We start from the raw sequence: 25,486 nt of genomic DNA on the forward strand, positions 1-25,486 counted from the left end.
AACTATTATCTTGGAAAAGGTGTGTCTAAGACCAGGCGCAAGCGACTTAACAATTATGCAAAAATGAGTGGTCTCCTAACTGGCAGGAATAATTGCTTCTAGCCCTTTGTTTTACTAAATTGTTTCAATCCTTGCAGTATGATTGCTGTGTTTAAAAATAAATGACATCTACAGTACCTTTCATGTAAAAATATTCTTGCCTAAAGTCCCACTTTAAACATGGAAGAGAATTCTTTCAAAGCTTGCAAATTAACTTGCAGCATCCCTCTGTAAAGAGACATCAGCAGATTCCATCCCTTTCCAGCTATTTATCTATGAGGACTTCTATCTATCTGACTTTCTATCTTGTATATCTACAGTATATCTATATCTATATCTATCTTCTATATCTATATCTATCTTGTATATCTATTGTATATAATTGCTGTCTTTCTGTGTATATCTGTCTTCTTTCTGTGTATATGTCACTTCTGTCTTGACCAATCTTACCATTTCTATGCAATATAAGGAACTAAAGTATCCATTCGGTATATTTACTCATTTTTCCCTTCTACTACATAGATTTGGTAAGATTGGACAAAAAAGATTATATCATTAGCGGCCACCATTAAGGTTGCCATAAACAATGCGATTCTTCGGATGATCAATTCTCCGATCGATTCCATTAATCTGATCGAATTGGATAGCAGATATCCTTCCGTTAGTGGGCCCAAACGATAGTTTCTGATCGATCCTACAAAGAATCGCATCCTTAATGGCCACCTTTATGTATATCATGCCTGAGCTGTCTGTCGATCTCCCGTATCTGGTCTTCCTGTTTTGCCTGATGTCACTCCAGCAGTATTTTGAATATTTTAGGAAATGTCAGAGATCCATTAGAATCAGTTACAGCTGCAGACGTGTCAGTCTTTCCAAGGAACACAAAGAATTGCTGTTATTATTGTACAGTACTAAAAGCAGAACAAATGTTCATCTGTTTAGTAAACACAGAGCAAACCTCAACAGTTGCTAAAAATCACAAAATCATTAAATTAGCGTAAAAAAAAAGCTGTTACTGTTATATTGAACAATGCATAGTGTATGATAAAGGATATGTTTGTCACAATAGGTCATTTTATAGGCCTCCCTAATATGTGGTTGTGAAAGTCTCTCTAACGTACCACACACTGAGTGTAACATGGGGACTGTTATGGAGGACAGGCATGATGAAGGAAACCAAACAAAAAAAAATAATGACACTGCCATTTCTAAAAATGCCAGTTGCCCACCGGTCATGCAGGTCACCTGTCATAATGTCACACTTGGAACAAGCATGCAGCCAGCGGGATCAGAACACACTGATCTGTTTACTGGCTCTGGGTTGGTGACGTATTATCCTGGCAAAGAGTCAGTGTGACTGTCACCTGAAGGACAATTACAAAAAAAACAACAATACATACAACTGCCTTCTTGTCTCTACTGCAGGCAGCAGTAACCTTCACATATGTGTCATGCCAGTTCCAGGGTACACATAGATGGGGAAGGCTTGTTCAGTGGTGCAGCAATGTAAGGGTTAATGACAGCCATCCACTGTGCAAAACAATCATTACGTCAAGCGTTGCAACAGGTTTCATTATATCTGTGTATAAATCTTGTTACAAAGGAGTAAGACTTAGCAGTAACACTGGTAGCAGAGCAAGGGCAGTCAGTAATGCTAGTAACACTTTGCCAGCATGCTGAGTATTTTTTCTACACTCAAAATAAAAGCAGCTGTTATCAGACAGCAGTTTCATCCCAGGCCTTAAAGGACAGCTGTTGTTAAAAGACTATGGAGGCTGCCATATTTATTTCCTCTTAAACAATACCAGTTGCCTGGCAGCCATGCTGATCTATTTGGCTGCAGTATTGTTTGAATCACACCAGAAACAAGCATGTAGCTACTCTTGTCAGATCTGACAATAATGACAAGAAACACCTGAGCTGCTGCATGCTTGTTTAGGGTCTGTGGCTAAAAGCATTAGCAGCAGAGGACAAGCAGGGCTGCCAGGCAAGTGGTATTGCTTATAAGGAAATAAATATAGCAGCCTCCATATCCCTCTTGCTTCAGTTGTCCTTTAACACTAGCCAACATTACCAGAACATGTACAGTTCCTTTCTGAGATTTATAGTTCAACAACAGCTGGTGACCAAACCCCTCACCGCCCCATTATTTTGTTTCCTTTATAAATGTCATTGCATCACCTGTTACAGTTTCTCCATCTACTCTCTCCTTCTCCAGCCATCTCCGCTGTCTACAACACTCTTCAAGGGCCAGAATTCCCCCTCAGTTTTAGGTTCTTGATGAAGACTATTCCTGGAAACCTTTTACTCCACAGACTAAAATTATTGAATGATTTTCACTGCCTTATATTTTAGCTTGTGTTAGGCCCTGGGTGACCACAGCAGCACGCACAGCCCTCATCACACAGTACCCTTTATATGGGGTCAGGCTTGTCCAGCTTTGTCTTTGAGGGACACATTCCACAGCTTCCTCTAATTAAGAGAACATTATTGAGAAAAGCCTTATTTAATAAGCTGACTTGTTCCCTCAGATTCTTCACCTGTATTTGGGGACTGGATGTGGGCATTCCTGTGTATACTAAGATAGAGCTTTATTGTCCAACTTGATCTTCAAGGACCACATTATTTATGCAGCTTTCTCCAATTATTAGGTGAGGAGATCATTATTTTCTAATCTATTCTGTTGCCCCAAATTCCCAGTCTATATCTAACCAGCCCTCTGTATGCTAAAATAGAGCTGGACTGCCCAAATCACTGTCGTGGGGCCACTGTCCTTACAAAGTTTCCTCTTACACTTATCAGTAATGAATTGAGGAGACCCTCATCTGTGATGCAGACATGGAATATTGACCCATATTTGGCCTACTCTGGCCCTTGAGATCTGGAACTGGACAGGCACTGCCTGTTGCTGGACCAACCAGTAATAGAGGCACATCATTCTGTTTAGCTGGAGTTAAAGGAAGAGGAATCAGCTGGTTACAATCTTATCTGACTATCAACATGAGATACACACTTCTTCTTCCCATCTCCACATCGCAAGTGTCTACCCCTCACCTGGAGACACTGGTCCGGCACCTGCATCTGCCCCCTGTCCTCCATTCACACATCCGCCATCCTCCTTACCTTTTCCTCTGGAGAGCTGACAAAGCGACGACTGGCTGACAAACGTGAATGAAAGAGCAGGACCCTCGCTGTGTAAGCCAGGCATGGACCCCCAGAAGAAAATAATGAACCCCTCAGTCTATTGATGCCAGTGAGGAAGAGAGTCCTATGCCGCTTCAGTCGTTTCCTCCAGGGGGAGAATAGATTGGGGGGAACAGGGAGGAGGGGGGTGAAATTCAGAGGATGAAGGAGATGTGTACAAATGATTAGAGAAACGGAGAAGCAGGAAAGCCCGGGGAAAAGGGGGAGTGAGAGGAGAGACGGCTGTGTATAATGACAGACACACACACACTCTGCACCCAGCCGCACACACACTGGTCCACGTACAGCTGTGTATACCAACCACCCCACATTCATTTCACATGGGCAGCTCACAGCACGCCAGAAGCACTCATCCACATCTAGAATGAAATCTCATCCAATGTGCAAATGTTACTGGCTCGCAATTCTTTCAGGTGACAGATAACCCCCGATTAAAGGGACAGCTCACCCAGAAGAGGTATTTCAGTATAAGTTATTATAAACATGCCATAAACCTGGATCAGTGCTGCACAAGTCTTTTTGTAATTTGTAGTCCCCATGGTCACATGTGAGTACTTTAGTCATTACTCAGTTCAACTCAAATAATTTAGTGATTGGCAGCAGGCTCCGACATTCCAATTTGTCGGTCTGTGTTAGGCACGGCTGTGTTTTCTATGCACAAGAAAAAAGGTACAGTAAGTAAGCTGAAATAATGTATGACATTAATTTTTGCAATGTATAGAGCTGAACTGAAGGGGTTGTTTCAGAGCAGGATTATCCATCAGGCATCCTAGGCAGGTGCCTGGGGCCTAGTGGGTGTGAAGGGGCCCACGTGCCACCTTTTCTGACTTACCAAAGAGACCACAAGGGGCCCCCAAATCTACTTCCTTGCCTTGGGCCCCATTACATCTTAATCCGTCTCTGGGTTGTTTATTTGCTATTGTTCAGGGACTCTGGTGATGAGATCTGTGTTCCCACCTCTGCAAATCTGCTGTAGCTATTACCAGGGTACACCCACATCCCCCACCACACACACACACACCCACTCAGGGCTGGCACTACCATAGAGGGCAAAGGGGGCAATCTCCCCAAGACCCCTGAGTACTGCAGGACCCCCAGGTCTCCCATTGACTTGTGCCCCTTACACCGATTTGTCAGAGTAGCAACTCACCTATCCCAGCACGCTGCTCCATTCATGCCTCCTGTCTTCATCCCTGCTGGCTGCCTGTCCCCATGACCAGTCATTAAGCAATAACACGCACAGAGTCGTGGAGAAAAGGCAGCCAGAGGGGGTAAATACAGGTAGCATGGATGGAGCAGCGCACCGGGATGGGTGAGTTGCTATTCTGATGTAAACCATGCTGGGGAACACAGTGAAGTTGAAGGGGGGACATTGTGGGTCTGCAGGTGGGTCCGGTTGAGGACAAACTGGCACTTTATGCTGGTGATACCCTGCTATTTCTCAATGTGGTAGCGTCTTCTCTTCCTGTTGCTCTGGGGTTGTTTGAGGAGTTTGGCTCAGTATCAGACTTAAAAATCGATTGCGACAAGTCCTCTTTATTTCCCTTGGATGAGATCCCTGAGTCTCAACGGCCGGCAACCCTTCTGATATGGGTTCAATGGTTTAAGAACCTTTGTATACATATTACTTCTACCCATAAAGATTACATCTCTCTCAACCTTGTGTTTAGGCAATTTAAGACCAAATGCAAGACATGGAATTACTTGCCCTTGACCCTCCTAGGCAGCATTAATGTTATAAAGATGATCTCCCTGCCCAAATTTTTGTACATTTTCCACAACTCCCCTAGCTGGATAAGGAGGGATTTTTTAAATTTCTAGATAAGTTGATCATATCTTTTATTTAGACGAGCATGACTCCTAGGATCTCTTTGGAAACATTGCAGCTCAAGGTTGACCAGGGAGGTTCAGCTTTGCCCAACTTTCACATCTAATTTTTGGCTGCCATGTGTGTGACGGACCGTGGTGGTTTAGTCAATTCTCCGAAAATCCTTCAGTCCACCCTTTGACGTCTGCCATGATGGCTACGTTACAGGCCTGGGACATGGCTCTAAACTAGTCAGACCCCCAAATATAATCTCTCCCTACACTTCTCTTGGGCGTAAATTTGAAACTAGAGCATTTCCTGTCAATACCGAACCCTTCTCTCTGGGCACATTATGGCATCAACATATAGCGCCACGAGGCACTTTGTTGCAATTCAGCCAATTTTGGCCTTGAGATCAAAATGTTTTTCTGGTTCGCTCAATTGCGGCATGCCATGCAGTCACAATTTCATGTCACGCCTCTATGCCTTGATCTTGAGTCAATGTATATCACTGCAGTTGTCGACAAACCTCTCTCTGCTATATATGACTGCCTTCTGAGAGATGGGTCCGGGAGGATAGATAACTGCATTGCCAAGTGGAGGGATAAGGTTCCAGAGCTGGACTTGGAGACTTCCATAGCAGACCTCCAATCCGACCTAGTATCTGCCAGTGATAGATTAGCGGCTATTAAGATCCTGCATCGTATCTACTATACTGCAACTCTCCTCCATAAAACTAATCCAAGTGTCTCCCCTGATTGTACTAGATGCGGTTTAGCTAGAGGTACATTTGGTCATATGTTCTGGACTTGTCCATGCCTCACTATCTACTGGCATGAAGTAGTGGGTGTAATCCAAGCAGTTGCTGTTCTTCCAGGCCCACGTGACCCCCAGGATTGGTCACATGAGCTGCTCACAGAAAAAGCTCATCCGGATTCTTTGTCATTTTTCTAAAAAGGAAAGCAGCTCCACCCTTCCAACTAGTGGTCAATGGATCCAATCCATTAATGACACCCTTGCTCTTTATAAGCTAAAGTATAGCAATAGGAATTGTCCTAAGAAGTTCCAAAGAGTGTGGAATGAGCTGTCTTCATGAAAGGCTCTAACTGTTCTGTGAGATGTCTGCCCCCCCCCCCCCCCGTCCAAGCTTCTCCCCTTTATCCCCTCTCCCCCCCCCCCCCCCACTCCCCCAGTCACTCTCTAGCTTTAACTTTCTTTCTCTTCCATATTTAAGTGTTCTGGTAGCACAGTATGTGCAGAATTCTTCATATAAGACAATCTTCAATGATCTTCATTTGTTTGCGAAGGCACTGAACACCTTCATACTTTGCTAATATCCTGTGGTCTAATGTGGTTGTGTTGACCATGCTCAACGCTTTCTGGGTTGTAGCAATATTATTATAATCACTTTACTTGGTAGCTTTACTTTTTACTTGTAATATTGTCTTATATCTAGATAGATGCAGTTTTTGTCTACTGTTGACAGTTCTCATGTTTTGTCAGCCTCCTATACTCTAATAGATCCTGTGTGGGCTCTTTTATTGACCCTTCTCAATTGTTTTTATAATGTCTTCCTGCACTACGTGTATAACTTTTAGATCGTGATTTCATTTAGGGGCATTGTAAGTCTTGGTGGTCAAAGCACTGAGCTGAATCAGGCAGCGTACAGAGCTGGTTAAGGCCTTATTCACACTGGAGCATTTTACTAGCAATTTCAGCTTGTCTGTAAATCACTAGCGCTTGAAAAAGCTCTATGGCAAATGTAAAACAATGGTAGTGTTCACACTGTGGCGATCCCCAGCAATTAGCAATTTGCTGAAATCTCAAACATATTTTGTAGAGAAATTGCATTTAATTGTTAAAGAATCACAGAAAGCAATCGCTCCGAAATCGCTTAGCTGTACAGTGAAAAATCGCAGGGGAATCTCCTTATAAAAAGGCCAGCATTTTGCGATTCCCAGTGTGAATGGGGCCTAGGCTCATCTTTCATGTAGTATCGCTGCTAGATTTATTTACATTTAACCACAGTTTCTAAATGTATTCTAAATAAGCAAGATCCACCTAAAATTGATTTTTTTTAGGCTGGCATGTATGTATAGTCTCACTGATTTTGTTTCCTCTTCTCTCCCCCACTGCATAGGGCATAGTATATTAAAGAAATACAAAAAAATGTAAATTCTATATTGGTAGCCCCAAACAACCTGCATTTCATGATCTTAGTAGAGTTCAGAAAGCATCTGTGTGAGAGTGTAACGTGTACCCTTTCCTCTCCCCATCTTAAAGAATTACTGTTTTCTGTAAAATCAAAGAACACCTCAAAAGTGAAGCAGGTAAAAGAGGTTGTTCTTTATAAAAGTGATATCACTCCCAGGTGAAGCTGGCAGTGTCTCCTCTGACCTGAGAGATTGGAAAGGAGCTAAGGCAGAAATTGGTGTCAGGCAAGAAGAGAGAGGACGCTCATATATAACACATCAGGCTATAATAAAAACCATGCTACATAGTAAAAATAGGCAAAAACGCCCTTAGTGTGAACAAGCCCTGAAAGAGGCCTTTATTAACCACTTTAGGGTTCAATAGGCTGGATTGAATTTCCTCTCTGGGTCAGTGGATATTTGCATGTTAGGAGAACCCTATGCTCATCACTAGGGGTTTAAAACAGTGAAAGGAGTGCGATAGGATCGTAATGCAGCTGTGAGGTGGGCTGGCTCCAAAGCCCAAAGTAGAGATCAAAAAGGACAAAGTACCTCAGCGCAAAGTCAAACCACTCTGCTGAGTAGCAGTGATTCAGGAATGATAGCAAAACAGTACCTGTCTCGATGGATCCTGAGGTGGGAAACCATCGAAACAGGTACTGTTTTGTTATCATTCCTGAATCACTGCTACTCAGCAGAGTGGTTTGACTTTGCGCTGAGGTACTTTGTCTTTTTTCATCACTAGGGGTGACCTCTCTAGCTTGGGATATAACTGTCCCCACACTTTTTCACCTTTCCCAATTTTATCTCTTTTTAGGTGGCCATCAACAATACTATCTCTTGTTTGTACAATTTTACCAAATATATGTAGCAGAAGGATAAACTGAGTGAATATACTTTGAATGGACACTTTAAGTAGTCCTTCATATTACATAAGTTATAAGATTGTACAATTAAGATTGTATCATTAATGGCCACCTTAATTCATGTTGCATTCTAAAAAGTATTGTCCATGAGTCCATGCAATCTAGAAAATAAATCAGGGGGAGGGGGTGCCCTGTTACCCAGAGCCGAGACAAAGTCTTCCAGCACCCAAGGCTGAGACACCAAAGTGCGCCCCTCCATCCCTCCCACCCCAGCTGTCACACACTGACTGCTATTAGACTAAGAGGCGCCACAGGGCCCACAACCTCCCCAACACCTTAATATCTAGTTATCTGGCTTGCAGTCACTGCCATGTATCCCCTGTTCTTATTTCTTTCTGAATTAAACACATTTGGGAATGACAGCTGAATGAATTGTGCACGCCCTTCTACTCTGCGCCCTGAGGCTGGAGCCTCTCCAGCCTCTGCCTCGGCCCGGCCCTGCTGTTACCAGGTGCAGCAGGTGTGCAGAACAGACAACCCAGGTTTGCAGCGACCTATTCACTGCAGTTCCAGAGAGAGAGAGAAAAAGCTGTTAGATTTTCTTATACCTCCTCAGCATGGACCAAACACTGGCATTTCAGTTGTTGGTGGAGGGACCCTTCTTAGTCCCATTTTAGCCCTGGCGCACACCTGTGAAATGTATGGAAGTGCTTGTCAGGGGTTCTTGCTGTATGGATGACTGTATGGAAATACACCTATGTTATGAAACCTTCTCAGTATTGTCTAATCATCCGGCTCTCCAGGCCGCACACGGTACAGAAATAGGAAGTGTGAAGCCACGGTGTCACACTCTGTCACCAGCGATGACGCACGTGGAATCCTTTCCAGGCTGTGATCCATTAACACACTTTCTCCATGTGCTGCTTCATTCTCCACTGACTTCCTTACACTGAAGAACTACATCTCCCAGCATACACTACCAGCTAGCTTCATAAATAAGCAACACCTGTGACAACTATACCAGAGCTGACAGGTGGTTTTATAAGAGACTGGAAGAGAATTGTGGCTGGAGCCATTGTTGAATACCTTCGAAAAACATGCTGTGTGCCTGGATGATGTGCCAGTCCCTGTCTCTAATAGGTTCTGGAGGCCTGCCCTAGAACCTGCATGCAGAAGAAGTGTGCTGATCCCACGGGCTGCATTCTTGTTCCTAACTCTAACATGACAGAAGTCACAAGAAAAAATGACGGATGGGAAAGTAACCATTTTTAAACACCATATTCTTTTCACTGTAGGTTTAATCAAGAAACAATATTTTGAAGACCAACAGGAATGCCCCAGATGGTGAAAATGCCCAAAACTTAGAAACGGGATTGGTTGAGGGCCAGGAACTATGCAGACAGATCACACTGCTAATCTGCTAGAGCCCCCTATAGCTATGAGTAACCAGGCCAGCATATCCTTCTGCTCATCAAGTCCCACCTAAAACGGATGGACATGCTGTTGTAAGATATTTCAGAGCCCTTTTTTTTACCACTGAATACTTCAGCGATTTAGTTGTGGCTAAAACAGCAAATTTGTTTTCACTGATTTCTGCAGCAGGCCTGGTGACACACAGAATCAAGGGCCTTTAATTAAAAAAAAAAAATGTTTAATACAGTGGACACTATCAGTGAGAAAACTGTGTAGGATGTAGGTGTGATCTGTGATGCATATCCATTACCGGCAACACTGCGCTTTCCCTCCTTGCGACATTACATTGTCCTGTCTGCATAGTACAGTGCATGCTGCTCCTTGCCTACTCCCCCTCTCCATAGTACAGTACATACTTCTCACTCTGTCTTCATGCCGCTTCTCTCCCTCTTCTCTGTCCATGCTGCTTCTCCACTCCCCAACACCCCCATACTATAGTACATGTTGCTCCTCTGCCTGTCCCTCTCCATAGAACAGTACATACTTCTCACTCTGTCTCCATGCTGCTTCTCTCCCTCTTCTCTGTCCATGCTGCTTCTCCACTCCCCAACACCCCCATACTATAGTACATGTTGCTCCTCTGCCTGTCGCTCTCCATAGAACAGTACATGATACCTGCTGCTCCTCTCCACCCCACCTCTACATACTATAATTCATTCTGCTCCTCTACCGCTCCTTTCTCTATAACACAATAGTACAGTACATACTTCTCACTCTGTCTCCATGCTGCTTCTTTCCCTCTTCTCTGTCCATGCTGCTTCTCCGCTCCCCAACACCCCCATACTATAGTACATGTTGCTCCTCTGCCTGTCCCTCTCCATAGAACAGTACATGTTGCTTCTCTCCCCTCACTTGTCCATAAAATAATACCTTCTGCTCCTCACCACCCCACCTCTACATACTATGATTCATTCTGCTCTTCTACCGCTCTTTTCTCTATAACACAATAGTACAGTACATGTTGACCCTCTTTCTGTCTATATCCAAATAAATAGAAACTCTGATAAAGTGCCCAGCTGATTGCCTGCTGCCTGAATTAAGGTGTTGAACATTGAGGATGCCTGTACAGACATCCAATTGCCATCTGAAGCAATCATGAGCAATTGTTTTGGCTATCAAAAGTTTCCTGTGTGTAGCTTGAGTCTGGTTTCACACATGGGGCTTGATTGACTAAACCGTCATAACTCATATCATGGCCGCGCTAGCGTTTTTGCGCACAATCGCGAATTTCCGGACGCAATCGCGAATTTATGAAAATGTGCGATTGATCGTGAAAATGTGCTATTGCACGCGAAAATGCTTGCGCGGCCGTGATATGATTTATCACGGTTTAGTGAATCAAGCCCATGGTACGGTGTGATTGTCCTGCAGCAGGGAAGTCCATGGCAGGACAATTGCACTGCACCATTTCTTGTTTAAATGACCCTGCAGCAGAATGCATGGACAGGGTGATTTGTGCAGCACTGCCCCGCTTAGTGACGTGCACCCTGCTGAAAGAGTTAATATTCAGCTATGCAACTGACAGTTTCTATCCAGTCTTCATAGAAATGAATTACAGCCATAAAACACTTTCTTGGCAGAGAACTGGGCTTCTGTGCAGAGGTGTCGCTAAGTTTGGTGTCACCCAGTGCAGAAACTCATGGGCCCATATGCAATTAACTTTTTTACCTGAGTTATCTCCTAGGACCTAGGAAATGCATTTCATCTTCTCTTTAAACTAAATTTTTCTCATTTTACAATTGAAAAAGTACCCATAAAAAGGTGAAAAAGCACTATCAGATTTATTTTGAGTCTTATACTAATTCCTATTGGCTTAAACGGCTTTTTATGACAAGTTGTGAAAATACCACCTAGGAAAAAACGCTGGTGAAAAATGTAATTGCATATGGGCCTTGGGGGCATGCCGCTCTTACTCCATGAACCTCCAACCTCACCAGGCTAACCATTAATACCATTTTTTTTGTAGTAATGTTACTTGTAACTGACATTTGTTGAGAATCTGGTTTGAAAGGGGTTATACTGAACCCATTTGCTATATGGGGAGAGAAGAGTTAGGGATTGTTATTCTGGGCATACTTGCTGTGGGGGAAGACAAAGGGGCACTGCACTGGACACACTTGGAAAGGGCTTATACTGGATTCACTTGCTATGGGGGTGGCATTCATGATTGTTATGCTGGCCACACACTGGGTCGGGGTCTGGCCATGTTTGTTGGGTGAGGGAGGGGTACCGTGCTGGACACTCTTGCTATTGGGGGTTGCAAAGAGAAGAGTAGGGGGGTGTTAAGACGATCACCACATGGCCTCTAACTCCACTATCGGTTCAGCACGAAGCCGCTATAAATGAAAACTGCAGGAGGGGAAAAGTACATCAGGCATTAGCCTGGTCTATATTTACATAGCCTTACTCCACTCTCCCCTAGCCTGGAGCTTAGTGTCACCCCCCCCTGCTGGTGACACCTAGTGCGGTCCGCACCTCCTGCAACCCCCAGTGACGCCACTGCTTCTGAGAGCACAGGATTTATATATATATTAAAAAAAAAAAGACAATGATTCATATATTTGAGCTTTCTATAACACAGAACAGACTGTCGTTGATCAGAGAAGAAAAACAATAAATCTACTTTTTTTTTTTTTTAAGTTTTGAAACCTAACATAAAATGGTGGTATATCTAAAAGTCATTTTTAGGAGTAGGATAGATACAGTTGTTTATCTCATACGTTTATTTTCACTTAAGATTCACTTTAAGTCATTAATGTTGCAGACTACCCTGTCTGCCTAGCACCGTTTCTGCAGAGCTTTGCAAGGCATATGTGACAGTGAGTGTGGAATAGAAGTTACCAGGACATGAAACTGTGTTCCAGCTCCGCTTCCCTCCTATGTTATTCATTAGGAAAGGGAGGCGAGAGAGCAGCAGCAATGCCTTAGGGGCAGAAGGGGCACCCCTGGAAATGGGTGACTGCAGCCGATGCCACAAGTACCAGTATTGTAAATTGTACACTGTATCTCTGCAGTAATTTCCGTAACGTTACTGTGACTTTGACTCTTTTATTCATCCATACAGTCAAGTTCTCTTTGTTCTAGGTTGCTGCACATTTAATGTAGGCTGTTATGAGGCTGTGTTACATAGTTACATAGTTATTTGGGTTATAAAAAGACATACGTCCATCGAGTTCAACCAGAGAACAAAGTACAACACCAGCCTGCTCCCTCACATATCCCTGTTGATCCAGAGGAAGGCGAAAAACCCTTACAAGGCATGGTCCAATTAGCCCCAAAAGGGAAAAAAATTCCTTCCCGACTCCAGATGGCAATCAGATAAAATCCCTGGATCAACATCATTAGGCATTACCTAGTAATTGTAGCCATGGATGTCTTTCAACACAAGGAAAGCATCCAAGCCCCCTTTAAATGCAGGTATAGAGTTTGCCATAACGACTTCCTGTGGTAATGTATTCCACATCTTAATCACTCTTACTGTAAAGAACCCTTTCCTAAATAAATTGGCTAAAACGTTTTTCCTCCATGCGCAGATCATGTCCTCTAGTCCTTTGAGAAGGCCTAGGGACAAAAAGCTCATCCGCCAAGCTTTTATATTGCCCTCTGATGTATTTATACATGTTAATCAGATCCCCTCTTAGGCGTCTTTTCTCTAAACTAAATAAACCCAGTTTATCTAACCTTTCTTGGTAAGTGAGACCTTCCATCCCACGTATCAATTTTGTTGCTCTTCTCTGCACCTGCTCTAAAACTGCAATATCTTTCCTGTAATATGCCCAGAACTGAATTCCATATTCCAGATGTGGCCTTACTAGAGAGTTAAATAGGGGCAATATTATGCTAGCATCTCGAGTTTTTATTTCCCTTTTAAGGGCCCGTTTCCACTAGAGCGGATCCGCATGCGTTGTCTGCATGCGGATTCGCATAACCAATACAAGTGGATGGCCCTGTTTCCACTTGTCAGTTTTTTGGTGCGTTTTTCTGTGCAGGATTTTTCTGCACGGTAGAGCCTGCAGAATTCGCCTGCGTGTGGAATGCAGGCGATTCGCAGGCAATGTATTTAATAGGGGAAATCGCACATGAGTTTTTTGCTGCGATTTCGCGTGCGAATTCGCATTAAAAGTAATCTAAATTGAACCAGGCAGTGACATGGTTAAATTCGCATATACCCTGCCTATGCGAAATTGCGGCAAAAAACGCAAACGGAATCGCATCCACATGCGATTTCGTCAGCGGTGGAATCCCGGTGATTCGCACCGCACTAGTGGGAACGAGCCCTAATGCATCCCAAAATTTTGTTAGCTTTAGCTGCAGCGGCTTGGCATTGACTGTTATTATTTAACTTGTTGTTGATGAGTACCCCTAAGTCCTTCTCCAAGTTTGATGTCCCCAACTGTATCCCATTTATTTTGTATGGTGCTAGACCATTGGTACGACCAAAATGCATGACTTTACATTTTTCAACATTGAATTTCATCTGCCATGTATGTGCCCATATAGCCATCCTATCCACATCCTGTTGCAATATGTCCCTATCTTCCTGAGAGTTGATGATTCTGCACAATTTTGTATCCTCTGCAAAAATAGCAACATTGCTCACTACTGAATCTACTAGGTCATTAATAAATAGATTGAAGAGCACTGGACCCAGTACAGACCCCTGTGGGACCCCACTGCTAACAGTCTCCCATTTTGAGTATGATCCATTGACCACAACTCTTTGTTTTCTGTCCATTAGCCAGTTCCCTATCCATGCACACAGACTCTTCCCCAGTCCTTGCATCCTCAACTTTTGCACCAGACTTTTGTGGGGAACAGTGTCAAAGGCCTTTGCAAAGTCCAAGTATATCACATCTACAGCATTCCCAATATCCACATTAGCGTTCACTACCTCATAAAAGCTGAGCATGTTAGTCAAACAGGACCTGTCTTTAGTAAACCCATGTTGATGCTGAGACATAAGATTGTTTTCTACTGTGAAGTCATGTATAGTATCTCTTAATAACCCCTCAAATAGTTTGCATACAACTGATGTTAAGCTTACAGATCTATAATTTCCTGGATCTGATTTTTTGCCCTTCTTAAATAATGGGATAACGTGGGCTGTCCGCCAATCCGCTGGGACTCTGCCAGTTGAAATAGAGTCACAAAAGATAAGATAAAGGGGTTTATCTATAACTGAACTTAACCACTTGCCGACCGCGCACTCATACCGCGCGTCGGCAAAGTGGCAGCTGCAGGACCAGCGACGCAGTTCTGCGTCGCCGGCTGCAGGCTAATTAATCAGGAAGCAGCCGCTCGCGCGAGCGGCTGCTTCCTGCCAATTCACGGCGGGGGGCTCCGTGAATAGCCTGCGGGCCGCCGATCGCGGCTTGCAGGCTAAATGTAAACACAAGCGGAAATAATCCTCTTTGTTTACATTGTACGGCGCTGCTGCGCTGCAGCGCCGTAAGGCAGATCGGCGATCCCCGGCCAATCAGTGGCCGGGGATCGCCGCCATGTGACAGGGGACAGCCTGTCACTGGCTGCACAGGACGGATAGCGTCCTGTGCAGCCCAGATCACCAGGGGGGACAGGGAGGAGGGGGAGGGGGGGAATCTCGCCGCGGAGGGGGGCTTTGAGGTGCCCCTCCCCGCAACACCCATCAGGCAGGAGCGGTATGATCCAATAGATATGGCTCTGTGCACAGGAATGGCTATTCGTAATAGACACAGAGTGCAAAAAGGCCAAACACTATATGCAACAAAAAAAAAAGTGGGATCAGCGCATCACCAGGCCGCCTCTGAATGGCCCCAGCTCAGAGATGCGCTGAGCCCCCCCAGAAACTGCAAACGCACCTTGAACCCAAACAGAGGCTCTGCATATACACCAAAGGAAAACTATTAAGTGGGAGCAGCTGACCAGAAATAAATCAATCAAACATAGCAAAGAAATGAACAGCGCTACTTAAAAACAGATGAGTGCTTACCTGCAAAAAAAGTGCACACCCCACTCATGGGATTCAAATACACAATGAGCATACACATGACCTGTCTACCACTTGGAGGATGTTAGTTTCACTAACAATTTGCAATTTGTTAGGTACTTGTCCCGCCCACTGTCGAAGAAGTCTTTCCTCCATGGGAGGGGACCTAACACTGACTAAATTCTACCTATGCATATGCATAGCCTGGGCGCGCTACCAGTAAAATTGAGAATTGCGCAAAAAAAGTGGGATCAGCGCATCACCAGGCCGCCTCTGAATGGCCCCAGCTCAGAGATGCGCTGAGCCCCCCCAGAAACTGCAAACGCACCTTGAACCCAAACAGAGGCTCTGCATATACACCAAAGGAAAACTATTAAGTGGGAGCAGCTAACCAGAAATAAATCAATCAAACATAGCAAAGAAATGAACAGCGCTACTTAAAAACAGATGAGTGCTTACCTGCAAAAAAAGTGCACACCCCACTCATGGGATTCAAATACACAATGAGCATACACATGACCTGTCTACCACTTGGAGGATGTTAGTTTCACTAACAATTTGCAATTTGTTAGGTACTTGTCCCGCCCACTGTCGAAGAAGTCTTTCCTCCATGGGAGGGGACCTAACACTGACTAAATTCTACCTATGCATATGCATAGCCTGGGCGCGCTACCAGTAAAATTGAGAATTGCGCAAAAAAAGTGGGATCAGCGCATCACCAGGCCGCCTCTGAATGGCCCCAGCTCAGAGATGCGCTAAGCCCCCCCAGAAACTGCAAACGCACCTTGAACCCAAACAGAGGCTCTGCATATACACCAAAGGAAAACTATTAAGTGGGAGCAGCTGACCAGAAATAAATCAATCAAACATAGCAAAGAAATGAAAAAAGCTGCTCCCACTTAATAGTTTTCCTTTGGTGTATATGCAGAGCCTCTGTTTGGGTTCAAGGTGCGTTTGCAGTTTCTGGGGGGGCTCAGCGCATCTCTGAGCTGGGGCCATTCAGAGGCGGCCTGGTGATGCGCTGATCCCACTTTTTTTGCGCAATTCTCAATTTTACTGGTAGCGCGCCCAGGCTATGCATATGCATAGGTAGAATTTAGTCAGTGTTAGGTCCCCTCCCATGGAGGAAAGACTTCTTCGACAGTGGGCGGGACAAGTACCTAACAAATTGCAAATTGTTAGTGAAACTAACATCCTCCAAGTGGTAGACAGGTCATGTGTATGCTCATTGTGTATTTGAATCCCATGAGTGGGGTGTGCACTTTTTTTGCAGGTAAGCACTCATCTGTTTTTAAGTAGCGCTGTTCATTTCTTTGCTATGTTTGATTGATTTATTTCTGGTCAGCTGCTCCCACTTAATAGTTTTCCTTTGGTGTATATGCAGAGCCTCTGTTTGGGTTCAAGGTGCGTTTGCAGTTTCTGGGGGGGCTCAGCGCATCTCTGAGCTGGGGCCATTCAGAGGCGGCCTGGTGATGCGCTGATCCCACTTTTTTTGCGCAATTCTCAATTTTACTGGTAGCGCGCCCAGGCTATGCATATGCATAGGTAGAATTTAGTCAGTGTTAGGTCCCCTCCCATGGAGGAAAGACTTCTTCGACAGTGGGCGGGACAAGTACCTAACAAATTGCAAATTGTTAGTGAAACTAACATCCTCCAAGTGGTAGACAGGTCATGTGTATGCTCATTATGTATTTGAATCCCATGAGTGGGGTGTGCACTTTTTTTGCAGGTAAGCACTCATCTGTTTTTAAGTAGCGCTGTTCATTTCTTTGCTATGTTTGATTGATTTATTTCTGGTCAGCTGCTCCCACTTAATAGTTTTCCTTTGGTGTATATGCAGAGCCTCTGTTTGGGTTCAAGGTGCGTTTGCAGTTTCTGGGGGGGCTCAGCGCATCTCTGAGCTGGGGCCATTCAGAGGCGGCCTGGTGATGCGCTGATCCCACTTTTTTTGCGCAATTCTCAATTTTACTGGTAGCGCGCCCAGGCTATGCATATGCATAGGTAGAATTTAGTCAGTGTTAGGTCCCCTCCCATGGAGGAAAGACTTCTTCGACAGTGGGCGGGACAAGTACCTAACAAATTGCAAATTGTTAGTGAAACTAACATCCTCCAAGTGGTAGACAGGTCATGTGTATGCTCATTGTGTATTTGAATCCCATGAGTGGGGTGTGCACTTTTTTTGCAGGTAAGCACTCATCTGTTTTTAAGTAGCGCTGTTCATTTCTTTGCTATGTTTGATTGATTTATTTCTGGTCAGCTGCTCCCACTTAATAGTTTTCCTTTGGTGTATATGCAGAGCCTCTGTTTGGGTTCAAGGTGCGTTTGCAGTTTCTGGGGGGGCTCAGCGCATCTCTGAGCTGGGGCCATTCAGAGGCGGCCTGGTGATGCGCTGATCCCACTTTTTTTGCGCAATTCTCAATTTTACTGGTAGCGCGCCCAGGCTATGCATATGCATAGGTAGAATTTAGTCAGTGTTAGGTCCCCTCCCATGGAGGAAAGACTTCTTCGACAGTGGGCGGGACAAGTACCTAACAAATTGCAAATTGTTAGTGAAACTAACATCCTCCAAGTGGTAGACAGGTCATGTGTATGCTCATTGTGTATTTGAATCCCATGAGTGGGGTGTGCACTTTTTTTGCAGGTAAGCACTCATCTGTTTTTAAGTAGCGCTGTTCATTTCTTTGCTATGTTTGATTGATTTATTTCTGGTCAGCTGCTCCCACTTAATAGTTTTCCTTTGGTGTATATGCAGAGCCTCTGTTTGGGTTCAAGGTGCGTTTGCAGTTTCTGGGGGGGCTCAGCGCATCTCTGAGCTGGGGCCATTCAGAGGCGGCCTGGTGATGCGCTGATCCCACTTTTTTTGCGCAATTCTCAATTTTACTGGTAGCGCACCCAGGCTATGCATATGCATAGGTAGAATTTAGTCAGTGTTAGGTCCCCTCCCATGGAGGAAAGACTTCTTCGACAGTGGGCGGGACAAGTACCTAACAAATTGCAAATTGTTAGTGAAACTAACATCCTCCAAGTGGTAGACAGGTCATGTGTATGCTCATTGTGTATTTAAATCCCATGAGTGGGGTGTGCACTTTTTTTGCAGGTAAGCACTCATCTGTTTTTAAGTAGCGCTGTTCATTTCTTTACTATATGCAACAGTTCATATCAAAAAGGAGAAAAAGGGCCTTGCACATCACTTAAAACTTCACTTTTAATGGAGCCAATAAAAAGCATACATTACATCTCCTTTGAGGTGGAAAGAGAGGTACAGGCAGTAGGGATAGTCGACAGCTGTTTCGCGCCGGTTAGATACAGTGGCGCATCATCAGGACAACCCGCCCCTTGTGAAATCACCCCTTAAATAAGTGTAACACTCACCCCATACGAGCAGCCGCCATCGTTCAGCTTTGGGTACGCCCTCAGTGTATGGCACGCACGCCGGCAAAAAACGCCGCATCAAAGTGTAGTTTCCTGGTTGTGGAACGCTAAGCCGGAAGTTGACGTCATAAAATTACGTCGGGACAAAGCGTCAGATTTGACGCAACACGTCACCGCATGCGTATCGCGGACGCACATAAACTGTCCACCAGAGGGCGAGCAAAAGCCCTAGAGCCATACACCCTACAGAGTAAAGCCACCCATGCTGAATCAACAGTCACTCCGCTGCCATCTAGTGTAGGTGTCTTATGTAGGTGATACTACAGAGGTCCTCAATGTCCTGGACGCCTTTGAGTGGCAATCTGATAACCACTTAGCCTCAATTGATGTGGCCTCTCTATATAGCAGAATATGTCATCCAGATGGCTTGAGAGCTATAGAATCCTTTATTCCTGAGGTTATCGATGACGAGCCTCTGCGGTGGTTTGTCCTGGCGGGCCTGGAGTTTGTCCTAACCAGGAACTCATTCCTCTTTGATCGGCAGTGGTACCATCAGGAGGTTGGCACAGCGATGGGGAGCCCTGTGGCCCCCACCTATGCTGGCCTCTTCATGGGCCGCTGGGAGGCCGATTTCATCTATCCATCGAGGAATGGGTTCCTGGATCGGATAAAACTCTGGGTCCGGTATATAGACGATATTTTGATCATATGGGAGGGGTCACAGGAATCTTTCAAGTCATTCATGGATTACCTTGGGTCCAATGATGTGAATATGTCCTTTACCTATACTTGGGGAGACCAACAACTAGACTTTTTAGATCTGGATATTAAGATTCAAGAGGGGGCGATAGTAACCAAAACTTTTAGGAAGAAGACGGCCGTCAATTCCTTACTTAATGCGAATAGCTACCACCCCAACCCCACACTTAAGGGAGTCCCTTATGGGCAGTTCTTGAGGCTACGTAGAAATGCTAGCTGCTGGGAAGACTTTATAGAACAGTCAGAAGATTTGAGACTGAGGTTGCAATCAAGGGGGTACAACTCACAAGATATCCAACAGGCATTTGCTAGAGCTGCCTCTAAAGATAGAACCTCATTACTATCACATGCTAGGAGGTCCAAAGGATCTGCCTCTCAAGACAGATTTTTTATGCATTTCACGTATTCCCCCATGTTCCAGCATATCCAACAAACGATCAGAAAGCACTGGTGGATAATCCAACAGGACAAAATGTTAAAATCTAAGAGTACCCTGCCTCCCTGTGTTTCCTATAAACGAGTTACCAATTTAAAAGATAGACTCTCACATAGTGAGTTTATTAGCTCTCAAACCTCTTGCTGGCTAGGTTCCAATCGCCCCAAAGGAAACTTCAGATGTCAAAGGTGCTCCTGCTGTAACTTTATGGAGTTGGGCGACACCTTTACCCGCTTTGGGCGGACTTGCAAGATTAGACAGTTCATTAACTGTCGGACCAGAGGCTTGGTCTATGCACTTGTATGTCCTTGTAGGCGTATTTACGTGGGTGAAACCACGAATATGCTCAAGGATAGATATCAGGCCCATTGCAGGTCCGTACATAGCGGAGAGGGCTGCCCTAGAGTAATAGATCACATGCGGGAGGTTCACAATAGTGATGTGACTAAACTGAGATTTCTAGGGCTGGAACAGGTTGTACATGATAAGAGGGGGGGGGGGGGGATTGGCATCGCAGGCTTCTGCAGAGAGAAAGCTACTGGATTTCGTATTTCGATGCGGTTGGACCTTTGGGTCTGAATGAAAGAAACAATTTGGCTGTTTTCATCTGAGATTATTTGTTTTATGTTTTAATTGTTATTAGTATCCTATGTTGCCCCTCTTTGTATTTTAATTATTTGCTGCCCCTGCAGGATGACCATGGCTTTTGCTTTGCAGTCTGAGGAGAGTATCTGTAATATACTGATGCAAATGTGCATACAAACAATTGACTTAATCTTTCTTAACTCCCTCCCAACATGGATGGACTGTATTTAGCAATTACGTGGGAGTGACATATGAAATGGGATTCCGTTTGGACTATGGTGTTAAATATGAGCAGCAACCATCTGCATTTTATTTTTTATTTTGTAAATTTGGTCTATCTGCTGCCATTTACTTATGGATGTCTTTTATGCCCTTTGGGATGCAATGATATACTTGTACACTAGATGGCAGCGGAGTGACTGTTGATTCAGCATGGGTGGCTTTACTCTGTAGGGTGTATGGCTCTAGGGCTTTTGCTCGCCCTCTGGTGGCCAGTTTATGTGCGTCCGCGATACGCATGCGGTGACGTGTTGCGTCAAATCTGACGCTTTGTCCCGACGTAATTTTATGACGTCAACTTCCGGCTTAGCGTTCCACAACCAGGAAACTACACTTTGATGCGGCGTTTTTTGCCGGCGTGCGTGCCATACACTGATGGCGTACCCAAAGCTGAACGATGGCGGCTGCTCGTATGGGGTGAGTGTTACACTTATTTAAGGGGTGATTTCACAAGGGGCGGGTTGTCCTGATGATGCGCCACTGTATCTAACCGGCGCGAAACAGCTGTCGACTATCCCTACTGCCTGTACCTCTCTTTCCACCTCAAAGGAGATGTAATGTATGCTTTTTATTGGCTCCATCAAAAGTGAAGTTTTAAGTGATGTGCAAGGCCCTTTTTCTCCTTTTTGATATGAACTGTTGCATATAGTGTTTGGCCTTTTTGCACTCTGTGTCTATTACGAATAGCCATTCCTGTGCACAGAGCCATATCTATTGGATCATACTGTTTGTTTGCTTTCTGCTCTGTTGCACGGACCCTGTTTGTTGTGACAGGGCTGGCTCAAGATGGCGATGTCTGCTTTTAAAGAGGGACGTAAGGATGTGGAGTCCTTCTTGGAAGAGAACAAAGATATAAGTATTGTTTCCACTCCTCGCCCCCAAGAGCTGAAAAGCCTTGAGAACAGACTGTACAATTTAATGGAAAGAGAGGTACGCAAGTATTGGACTATTGCCACGTTAAAGAAATATAAGGCAGTAGGGAGAGCCCCAAGAGGGATACGTTTCTACAAACATTTATCTCAGTCAAAGGTCCGACCCTCTGCAAAGGTCAAATGTGATGCCTTGTTTGACAAGTGTATACTGCTGTATCAGGACTTGGTGATTGAGGAGAACGAAATCGACTACCAAGAAATCTTGGATGAAATAGAAAGCACTAAGAAATTGATAGAGGCCCTCACTGATGAGGACAGTTTAAATCTGCTAATCACCAAGTTCGAACTCCGACTGACCCCGATACAGGAGCAGATCAAAAAGGATAAAAACACAAAGTTTGCCCGAGACCGAGTAGACTATGAGCAACAGCAGGTTTTCTCTTGGAGAAAGGAGAGACCCCCCCTGGAGCCCCAATAAGAGAAATAAGGGGAGGAGGAAGAGACGAAACCCCTCTGGCAATAGCCAGGGTAGACTCTCATCTGACAGCTCACCTAATAGTTCACATGCCTCTATTAGACACTCTGGTACATCTTCGGAGGATGAGGCCCCTTTAGAAAGAGGAAGGTCAGGAGAGGCAAACGGAAACCACAAGAGCATTTTGAAACAAGTCTCGTGGACCAAACCACAACCGAGACGTTCGGAGAGAAACAGGAAGAAATAAAAGTATATAATTTGTCGGGGGTGGAGTTGAGTGATGCAGTATACTCCCTCTTGAATAAAGGTTTAAACTTCTGCCCAACGGTGGAATTTGACTTTGTGAAGTTTGAACAGGAACTTTTCTTGAACACTAGGAAGTTATCATTGCATAGGTTCTTCGCTAACAAGGAGAGACAACCAAATCAAGTGCAGGATGCGGACTCCAGAACTGTACCTCTGCTAATTGGTTCTTCTGAACACTATTGGGAGATCGAAACATTGAGAGACCTCTGTGAACTTTCAGAGGCCCACACTCCTAACATAGTAGAGATAGGCCGCAATCTCCCCTATAACATAGGGAATAGATCAGTTTTCAACCCCCCGACGATACCAGGTGGCTCAGTAGAGCTGTTCCACTCTAAGGTCCTTGAGGACTGTAGGGCCTTAATATACCCCAGAGATGCTTCTAATTTATCACGCCAAGAATTGGAGGCCTTGAGATGGTTACAATCGAGGTCTGACCTCACCATAAAGGAAGCGGACAAGGGGGGAGGGGTGGTTGTGTTGTCAACTGATCAATATAGGAGGGAATGTCTGCGACAATTGGAAGATGGATCAACATACTCTAAACTACCTGCAGATCCAACTACACAATACATTGGGGATCTTAAAAGATTACTACAAAAGGGGGTGGAGGATGGTGCACTGGATAGGACAACAGCAAATAAATTGCTCCCTCACTTCCCCCGCAGCCCGGTGTGGTATTGTATCCCTAAGATACATAAAACCCTGAATAACCCACCGCCCCGCCCCATTGTCTCGGCAATTGGATCATTGACAGAGGCACTATCTCAATATGTTGACTTTCAATTGAGGCCCCTGTTGAGGTCCTTGCCGTCTTATGTAGGTGATACTACAGAAGTCCTCAATGTCCTGGACGCCTTTGAGTGGCAATCTGATTACCACTTAGCCTCAATTGATGTGGCCTCTCTATATAGCAGAATATGTCATCCAGATGGCTTGAGAGCTATAGAATCCTTTATTCCTGAGGTTATCGATGACGAGCCTCTGCGGTGGTTTGTCCTGGCGGGCCTGGAGTTTGTCCTAACCAGGAACTCATTCCTCTTTGATCGGCAGTGGTACCATCAGGAGGTTGGCACAGCGATGGGGAGCCCTGTGGCCCCCACCTATGCTGGCCTCTTCATGGGCCGCTGGGAGGCCGATTTCATCTATTCATCGAGGAATGGGTTCCTGGATCGGATAAAACTCTGGGTCCGGTATATAGACGATATTTTGATCATATGGGAGGGGTTTACAGGAATCTTTCAAGTCATTCATGGATTACATTGGGTCCAATGATGTGAATATGTCCTTTACCTATACTTGGGGAGACCAACAACTAGACTTTTTAGATCTGGATATTAAGATTCAAGAGGGGGCGATAGTAACCAAAACTTTTAGGAAGAAGACGGCCGTCAATTCCTTACTTAATGCGAATAGCTACCACCCCAACCCCACACTTAAGGGAGTCCCTTATGGGCAGTTCTTGAGGCTACGTAGAAATGCTAGCTGCTGGGAAGACTTTATAGAACAGTCAGAAGATTTGAGACTGAGGTTGCAATCAAGGGGGTACAACTCACAAGATATCCAACAGGCATTTGCTAGAGCTGCCTCTAAAGATAGAACCTCATTACTATCACATGCTAGGAGGTCCAAAGGATCTGCCTCTCAAGACAGATTTTTTATGCATTTCACGTATTCCCCCATGTTCCAGCATATCCAACAAACGATCAGAAAGCACTGGTGGATAATCCAACAGGACAAAATGTTAAAATCTAAGAGTACCCTGCCTCCCTGTGTTTCCTATAAACGAGTTCCCAATTTAAAAGATAGACTCTCACATAGTGAGTTTATTAGCTCTCAAACCTCTTGCTGGCTAGGTTCCAATCGCCCCAAAGGAAACTTCAGATGTCAAAGGTGCTCCTGCTGTAACTTTATGGAGTTGGGCGACACCTTTACCCGCTTTGGGCGGACTTGCAAGATTAGACAGTTCATTAACTGTCGGACCAGAGGCTTGGTCTATGCACTTGTATGTCCTTGTAGGCGTATTTACGTGGGTGAAACCACGAATATGCTCAAGGATAGATATCAGGCCCATTGCAGGTCCGTACATAGCGGAGAGGGCTGCCCTAGAGTAATAGATCACATGCGGGAGGTTCACAATAGTGATGTGACTAAACTGAGATTTCTAGGGCTGGAACAGGTTGGACATGATAAGAGGGGGGGGGGGGGGGATTGGCATCGCAGGCTTCTGCAGAGAGAAAGCTACTGGATTTCGTATTTCGATGCGGTTGGACCTTTGGGTCTGAATGAAAGAAACAATTTGGCTGTTTTCATCTGAGATTATTTGTTTTATGTTTTAATTGTTATTAGTATCCTATGTTGCCCCTCTTTGTATTTTAATTATTTGCTGCCCCTGCAGGATGACCATGGCTTTTGCTTTGCAGTCCATCCCATCTGAGGAGAGTATCTGTAATATACTGATGCAAATGTGCATACAAACAATTGACTTAATCTTTCTTAACTCCCTCCCAACATGGATGGACTGTATTTAGCAATTACGTGGGAGTGACATATGAAATGGGATTCCGTTTGGACTATGGTGTTAAATATGAGCAGCAACCATCTGCATTTTATTTTTTATTTTGTAAATTTGGTCTATCTGCTGCCATTTACTTATGGATGTCTTTTATGCCCTTTGGGATGCAATGATATACTTGTACACTAGATGGCAGCGGAGTGACTGTTGATTCAGCATGGGTGGCTTTACTCTGTAGGGTGTATGGCTCTAGGGCTTTTGCTCGCCCTCTGGTGGACAGTTTATGTGCGTCCGCGATACGCATGCGGTGACGTGTTGCGTCAAATCTGACGCTTTGTCCC

At 44.8% G+C, this 25,486-nt stretch overlaps 2 protein-coding genes across 11 annotated transcripts in view; one reads left to right on the forward strand and one right to left on the reverse strand.

Annotated features, from left to right (window-relative positions):
* The window catches only part of LRTM2 (leucine rich repeats and transmembrane domains 2), a 99,809-nt gene extending 96,320 nt beyond the window's left edge, over nucleotides 1-3,489 (reverse strand). The window contains exon 1 of the mRNA XM_068277231.1: nucleotides 3,163-3,489. The gene's annotated coding sequence lies outside the window, so the exon portion shown is untranslated. The remainder of the gene's footprint in view (nucleotides 1-3,162) is intronic.
* The window catches only part of CACNA2D4 (calcium voltage-gated channel auxiliary subunit alpha2delta 4), a 394,977-nt gene that overhangs the window by 306,254 nt on the left and 63,237 nt on the right, over nucleotides 1-25,486 (forward strand). The gene's annotated exons all lie outside the window — the stretch shown is intronic.

Source organism: Hyperolius riggenbachi, chromosome 3, assembly GCF_040937935.1.
Source record: "Hyperolius riggenbachi isolate aHypRig1 chromosome 3, aHypRig1.pri, whole genome shotgun sequence".
In the NCBI taxonomy this organism is placed as follows: Eukaryota; Metazoa; Chordata; class Amphibia; order Anura; family Hyperoliidae; genus Hyperolius; species Hyperolius riggenbachi.